A 7,160-nucleotide genomic window follows, 5' to 3' on the forward strand; every position below is an offset into this window, starting at 1 on the left:
TATTGCTCTTCTATAGTTCATGTTCTTGCATCGCATTTGTGGTGCTAACTTCGCGACGATATATATCAAATCTACTCCTGCTAACTCGTAACCTACTTTTCAACATCTAGTTTGAATAACTCCCCAAAAGCCCCTGCTCCATAAAAGTTTATATTCTTGAATAGGCCCAACATGACCATCGATCGTGCTTTCGCTGACCTATCCTAGCTCGATGTGCAATGTAACCTCGAGCCATGCACTCCATCAAAGTATGCAATTGCATATTGTCATCATCTGCATCATCCAAATCACTTAACATTAGCTGAAACATTGCCACGACATCAACTACAACATCAATGACACACGTTATCAAAAGACTTTCGTCATCCATTCACCTAGCAAAAGATTTTATGAAACATTATGAGACAATTGAAGAGAGATGTATAGGTAGACTTAAAAACATTTTTTTAAAAGTTCCAAATTCATCTATAGTTGAAACCATAATTCCTTTTTAAGACTTTTGATTATATCTAACAGACCAGATACAAAGGAAACAACGAATTGATGCATATTGCATATTGCATTATTGCAAATTGCATATTGGCTCATTTGAAACACGAATTGATGAAACTCCTCCATGGGAGTGCTCTCTTGAGAATCCATCAAGCTCCACCTTACGCATGAAAATCAATCCATCATTTACAATACGTGAATGGACAAACAAGATTATTGTTCTTTACATAATTGATCCATTATTATTATTTATGTAATAATAATTATGACAGCTCAAATAGACAAGTCCCTACAAATAGGCACCACATTCGCATTGGTATTATGCTAATCAAGAGAGCTCAAATATACTAAAAGTTAAAGCCATGCACAAACCATTTGTATACGCATGACCCTACTCTATGAGAGTAACTTTTGATCAACTGCAAATTTCGTATATCACTGCTACCACATCATCCGAGAGGAGCCTCATCTCATGACTGATACCGAAAGGTCTCGAACACGTGGAACACATGAAGCCCTAGGATAAGCCCATCCTTACCTAGCACCAAAAAACGAACAACTAGTGCATGATGGAGAAAAATCATCAAACCAGTGAGTGCTTCACATTTTGATGGAAAGAGCCCATTTTCCACTATCTGGATGTCTTCTTGGACATATGTGTGTTTGTTCGGACGAATGTAAAACTACACACTTACCCTCCTTTTCTTTTCGAAGCGGAGATGTGAGGAAAATTGTGGAGCCCTCACAATGGAGGTAACGAGAGCCCCGTCACACTAGGGCCAACAAGGGGGGGGGGGGGGGGGCATGAGGAAGGGTTTTTGCAAACAACATTTCTTTGTGGTCACACCTGCTCGCTGAACACAAGGGTTTTAACAACAATGACAAAATCAACCCCATCAATATGGTGTCAAAGTGTCGTTGTCACAGTTGATTGGATATTGAACCTCACAGACCCTCCATGGATGAATCAACTGCATTAACCCTCTTTGTGGTGAGATCGTGCTACTTCTTGTCAATGGTGTACTTACTAGGGCCAATTGAGGGGTATGAAGAAAACCCCACTACCCCTGTTCTTGATGGGCGCGATCGAGGAATAGTGGGGGGAATGGGGTCTCGCTACCCCTGTTCGCCCTAGACACGAACCAGCCCTAAGAGAACTCAAAGGTTTGAGCACCTTTTTCAATCAATTTATTTGAGCCCCTTACTGCTCTAGAAATCTTGTCTCATGACTTGTGGCTGAGGCGAGAAACTCAAGGGACCGAGTTGATTGTGGGCTCCCCCACAACTCGTTGCATGACTGACTGGGAGCATGAGCTGTCCCCCCAGTCGGCATTTCGGGCTGGCATTGGAGATTCAAACCTACGACTCCAAGTCTGTTGAAGCTATCCATAATTTGTTATGACGTCATGTGTTGAGTACATTCAAGAGGCTGGCTATCTAGTAGGATGATGTAGGGAGCCTCGAGAGCCAAGTTTGAAAAGGAACTGTGCGAGATCTTACTCCTCTCAGCTCTGGTCAAATTATACGGGCTGATGATTGCTCGAGTCAGAAGTGTGTCGTGTGTACTATAAAAGGGCATGGATATGACAAGTGCCGCATCTCCAAGTACTGAGATTAAGCCCACTACACAGTGTCACAGACACACACGCACCCACTCTCTCTCTCTCTCATATTGTTGTACGTACTACGCACTACGCACACTCTCTCGAGTTTCTCACTCATATTTCTAAATTCTAATATTATGGGTAATCTCGTGCACAGTATGACGGTCTCCGTCCTCATCATTTTGGCGCTCGGCGAGTACTGTTCTCCACTGGTCCGCGGTATAAGTGGCAGCAGGCGCAGCTTACTTGCAGGCCACCCGCCCGCCAATCAAAACTTGACATTTGGCGAGCGCCAAGCCGAGTTCGCAGCCTGGGTTGGCTACGTGGCCTTCAAGCACCGCAGCGCCAGCACTACTTATACCACTTCTTCTTCTACTACGTCGGTCGATAAGATTCAGGATGCCACGTCATCGTCGGCAGGAGGAGCAGTTCTAACGGTGGGCAAGAGTGGCCAGTACCGCACCGTACAGGCTGCCGTGGACGCAGTGCCCAATCACAACAGCCAGCGTGTCACCATCCGCATCGCAGCGGGCACCTACACGTGAGAGCCTCAACTCTTAACGCTCCCCTTAATCCTTCTGGCAATATTATTCACTACCATTAGGTTGTCGCTTCGCATTTTCACCAGCAGCCTGGATTCGTATGGGCCATCACCCAGCTCGCCATGATAAAAAGATTAGATTTTCATTATCCCCAGGGACGTGAGCCACACGCACATGGGGGCTACTAAGTTTGGAAACTCTATATTAGCCCAATTATAAGTAATTTGTGCTCCGCCATCATTATCCGGATAACCTGCAGTACCTTGGCACTCTTGCTGTCATAGTGCTCTACTGTTTTAATCCCGAGGCTATCGATTTAGTATAAGCTAGGGGTACTTCTTACCACAAGCGTTCTTCCGGTTTTAATCTGATTAGCCCTCACTACCGTAGTCTTTCTTCATCTCATCACTGTTTCACAAGCTGTTCAAATGAAACTAGCACTATTACATTACAGGGTCATGAACCAATTAGCTGATGATGTCCGCCTCCGGTGGGGTTTTTGTTCCTGATGATCTTGCAGGGAGAAGGTGGTCATCCCAAGTACGAAACCATATATCACGTTCATTGGTGCCGGCAGAGACATCACGACTATTACTTGGGGTGACACAGCCTTGAGCAACGGGAGCACATTCAAAAGTGCTAGCGTGGCCATCAACGCCGACAATTTTATTGCACGTGATATTTCTTTCAGGGTAAGATGCATACTAGCAAAAAAATGTTGCATGGAAGATATCCTATGGATAATCATGCTTGTGGCAGCATGCTTGCTCGCTAACACATGCATCCTGATTTTTGAGTTGTGCCGCAGAACTCTGCTCCTGCTCCCACTCTAGGGGCGGTAGGCAAACAAGCAATTGCCTTGCGTATATCGGGAGACAAGGCGTCGTTCTACAATTGTGGCTTCTATGGAGCACAGGACACTTTGTATGACCATGCTGGCAGACACTATTTCCAAGGTTGCTTCATTCAAGAATCCATTGACTTCATATTCGGAGATGGTCTATCTTACTATGAGGTAATCTCTAGTGCTAATAAGCATGACCTATTGGATCAAAGCCAATCACGCTAGGCTTTAAGAATACCTCCATTCAAGCATCAATTGATTAGAATACTCTTTACAACGTCCCAATGTCATAAGACTACCATAATGGGTAATTAGCATATAAACCCACAGCATTCTCATGGATTAATCCTTGAATAACTTTGACTAAATGGTGCATTCATGGGTAAAGTATGACACTTGGATTCTACAATATCCTCATATTAAACATGTATTGCTTTAAAATTTACAGGGTTGTGAGTTGCATTCCATAGCTACTAGCTCAGGCTCCATGACAGCACAAAACCGACAAAAGCCAGGAGAAAACACTAGCTTCTCATTTGTGAATTGCAAGATTACAGGGTCCGCCATGATCTACCTTGGAAGGGTATGGGGGCCTTATTCTTGAGTGGTCTTTCTCTACTCTTACATTGACAACTCATTGTGCCTACTGGATGGAATGATTTCAGAGATTTGAGCAATCAAAAGTGAGTCCCAGTGTGCACATATACACATACACACATGTAGGCATATGCACGCATGCGCATGTGTGCATTCATATGTATGTAGAGACACATACACATGCATGTTCATACAAACATACTCACACATCAATGTAATATGAGAATCTATGTAGCACTTAAACATTTAGTTTTCCAATCGATTGAAATGAGATTATGACTAGATTTCATGTCAAAATCATAAAGTCACCTAATTCTATCCCTAAGTGTTCAAGAATTTAGATCGTCAATTATTAAAATTTTGTGACCTACATATGTGGGTTGAAACTCAACTTTCACACCTCACCTACATAGATGGAAAAAGAAATCACAACAATGTAGTATGTAAGAAACCCTACAGAAATTGCTTTATTTTGTGCTACAAGAATATTATCGAACCTTTCTAGGTGTTGCCCACTTCAAAAGGTCAAAATTGCAAAAGCTAACATTTGTCCTACAACAAGAAAGTTAAGGCCAAACCTAATATAAAATATTTTTGCTACTCTTAGCTTTCATGATCACCATCCACGTGCAAAGCCACGGTTTGTTATTGGCATTTCATGCAAGTGCTTGAATACTTATCACATTGCTCATAATATTGGGTTGGAACTATATTTATGCCCTCTTTATGCCATTTGTGCTTGTGCTACTAGTTCAATTAACTAATCTTAATTAGTTTTTTCATGATATAGGACAGCCTTCTATGGAGAATATCAATGCTCTGGACCTGGGGCCAACACGAAGAATAGGGTTGCATGGTCTTACCAATTACTGCTACACAAGCAGCTGCCTTTGCATCCCTAAGTTTTGTGGATGGACAATTGTGGGTCCAGTCATAGAACTATAGCAATCACCTACAAGATTCAATTACAATGTGTATCATTATTTTAAGGGAATTCCAATTTTCCACCCTATTCAATCATACATTTTCCTTTTTGGACATATAGTATTGCTCCCCATATGTATCATGCCATAGATCATGTTTATACAAATTATACAAGTATGATAGTGATAAATTTTTAGAGACATGCCCAACAAGATTCTCAACATCATCCTATCTATGAAACTTAAAAGTAGTTTTAGTGATCCAACAATTGGGTATATTATCTTGACCATGTCAACCTAAGAAAAAAGTTCATTGATCATATCTATTTCTAAGTATCTAAGCATTTAAGGTTCAATTTTGGGCAAACTTATCATAGAATGGTGTGAAAATACCACAAGTTAATTTAAATTAAGAACAAAAAACATAAATAAGCACTGTAATTTTGAAAAACTATAACAATAGTATCTATACATTAGTTCAAGTATTTGATTAGTATTATACAACTATCTTTTTGTTGTTGCTAGAACAAATGTGTAATGGATACATCTTTTGAGCCATCAAGATAAAATCATTGAGATTGTGGCTTAATTTTTAAAAGTAATGGGCTTTGTCTACTCCATACTCAAAAGCCTATTGTGAAACTATTTACACAACCTTGTACTAGAGTTCAAGCTAACAAATGAAGGAAAAACAATGACCCAAATTGAGTCCAAACATGAGCTACTTCCCTTTTTAATGATACATCTCGATGCCACCTATGCACTATAATCAACACATCAAACTCAAACATTCATAAAAGGCTTGTTTACAAGGCTATGAGCTTGCCACCATGATAAAGTTAGAGGTTTCATGCTTTGCCTTTTTAATCTTACAAGTATCTTTAGATGGACCCTTGTATGGACCAAATAAGATGTGCAAATTAAATATAATTAGTGCTCACATTGTTAGCTATATATAGTATGAGAGGAAGAGAGGAGAGAAGAGAGATATGAGACACCGGAAGTGGAACCCCAAAAGTGTGTCAACTGAGCACACATGATAGGAATATACAGAGGGGACCTAGGGCGCTATATATAGATAGACTCTATATAGCTAACTATATATAGCTAACACACATTACATATTAAAGAGCAAGAAGATACTCCAAGGGTTGACACCATTTTTATTTAGCAATAACCATTCTTGTGGCCACAAGAATAAATCACACGTTAATTCAAAAGTTAAAACATATGTGTTGATTTGCACTATACCTAAAATTTCATTGAATAATATACTATGACACATGCTTTAACTTGGAATTTCCTAGTTTTAAAAATAATAATATTTCAAATTCATTCATGGCCCATGCTTAGGAGTGTAATGTATTAAATATGTTGAAGATAACACAATCATTATTCTAGGTAATACAAGCCCATCTATTTTCTCTGGCACATTGAGGGCACTTAGCTTCCCATGACTAGTGAACACATCAATTACATTATCATCCTCATTCATATATGTGTAAGAGAACCAATTGCAAACTCAAAGACCATGGTAAGCACATAAAATTTTCCACAAAACATAAAGCATTTGAAATCACACTTGTAGGTAGACTTCATAGCACACGTGTAGGGTAGATGTCCTCCCCCCCCCCCCCTTTGCATGCCATGTGCCCAAGGGAAAAGCAAATCTTCAAAAGTTACCCCTATTGTGTGTGTTTAAGCACCTCTAAAGTGGCCCCTTGTATACATATATGAGGTAATTTTGGTATCCCCTTTTAATTCACTACTCTCTATATGTAACTTTTTTATCACACCCTCTAATGTAGAAGATTACGCATACATGCATCCACTCAGTAGGTTAGGGAAAAAATATCTTCATTGATTAACTTGTGTGCTCAATGTATATTTTAGCCCCAGTGCAAAGAAAGAAAAAAGAAAATTGAAAAAAATAGGGCAAAGCAAAAAAAGGTGGCTTGGCTGAAGAAATCAGAGGAGAAAAGGCCAAAACTGCAAGCATAACCTTAAAAGTTCAAGGCAAGTGCAAAAGAAGAAAGGCACATTTTAAATGCAAAGGTACACCCTAAATTTTTGTAAGAGTCCTATGCAATTTGTAAATGTAGACGGGCATGGGAAAATGTACAATGTATATAGGGTATATAGGAAGGAAATAGGAAAA

The 7,160-nt window shown here is 40.0% G+C and overlaps 1 pseudogene; it reads left to right on the forward strand.

The window, feature by feature from the left end:
* The first annotated feature begins 2,254 nt into the window (after nt 1-2,254).
* Nucleotides 2,255-5,016, forward strand: LOC148023318 (putative pectinesterase 53; annotated as a pseudogene).
* Nucleotides 5,017-7,160: the final 2,144 nt, after the last annotated feature.

The sequence above is a fragment of the Lygodium microphyllum genome, chromosome 16, assembly GCF_053477565.2.
Source record: "Lygodium microphyllum isolate KBCC chromosome 16, Lygodium_microphyllum_v1.1.10, whole genome shotgun sequence".
NCBI lineage: Eukaryota > Viridiplantae > Streptophyta > Polypodiopsida > Schizaeales > Lygodiaceae > Lygodium > Lygodium microphyllum.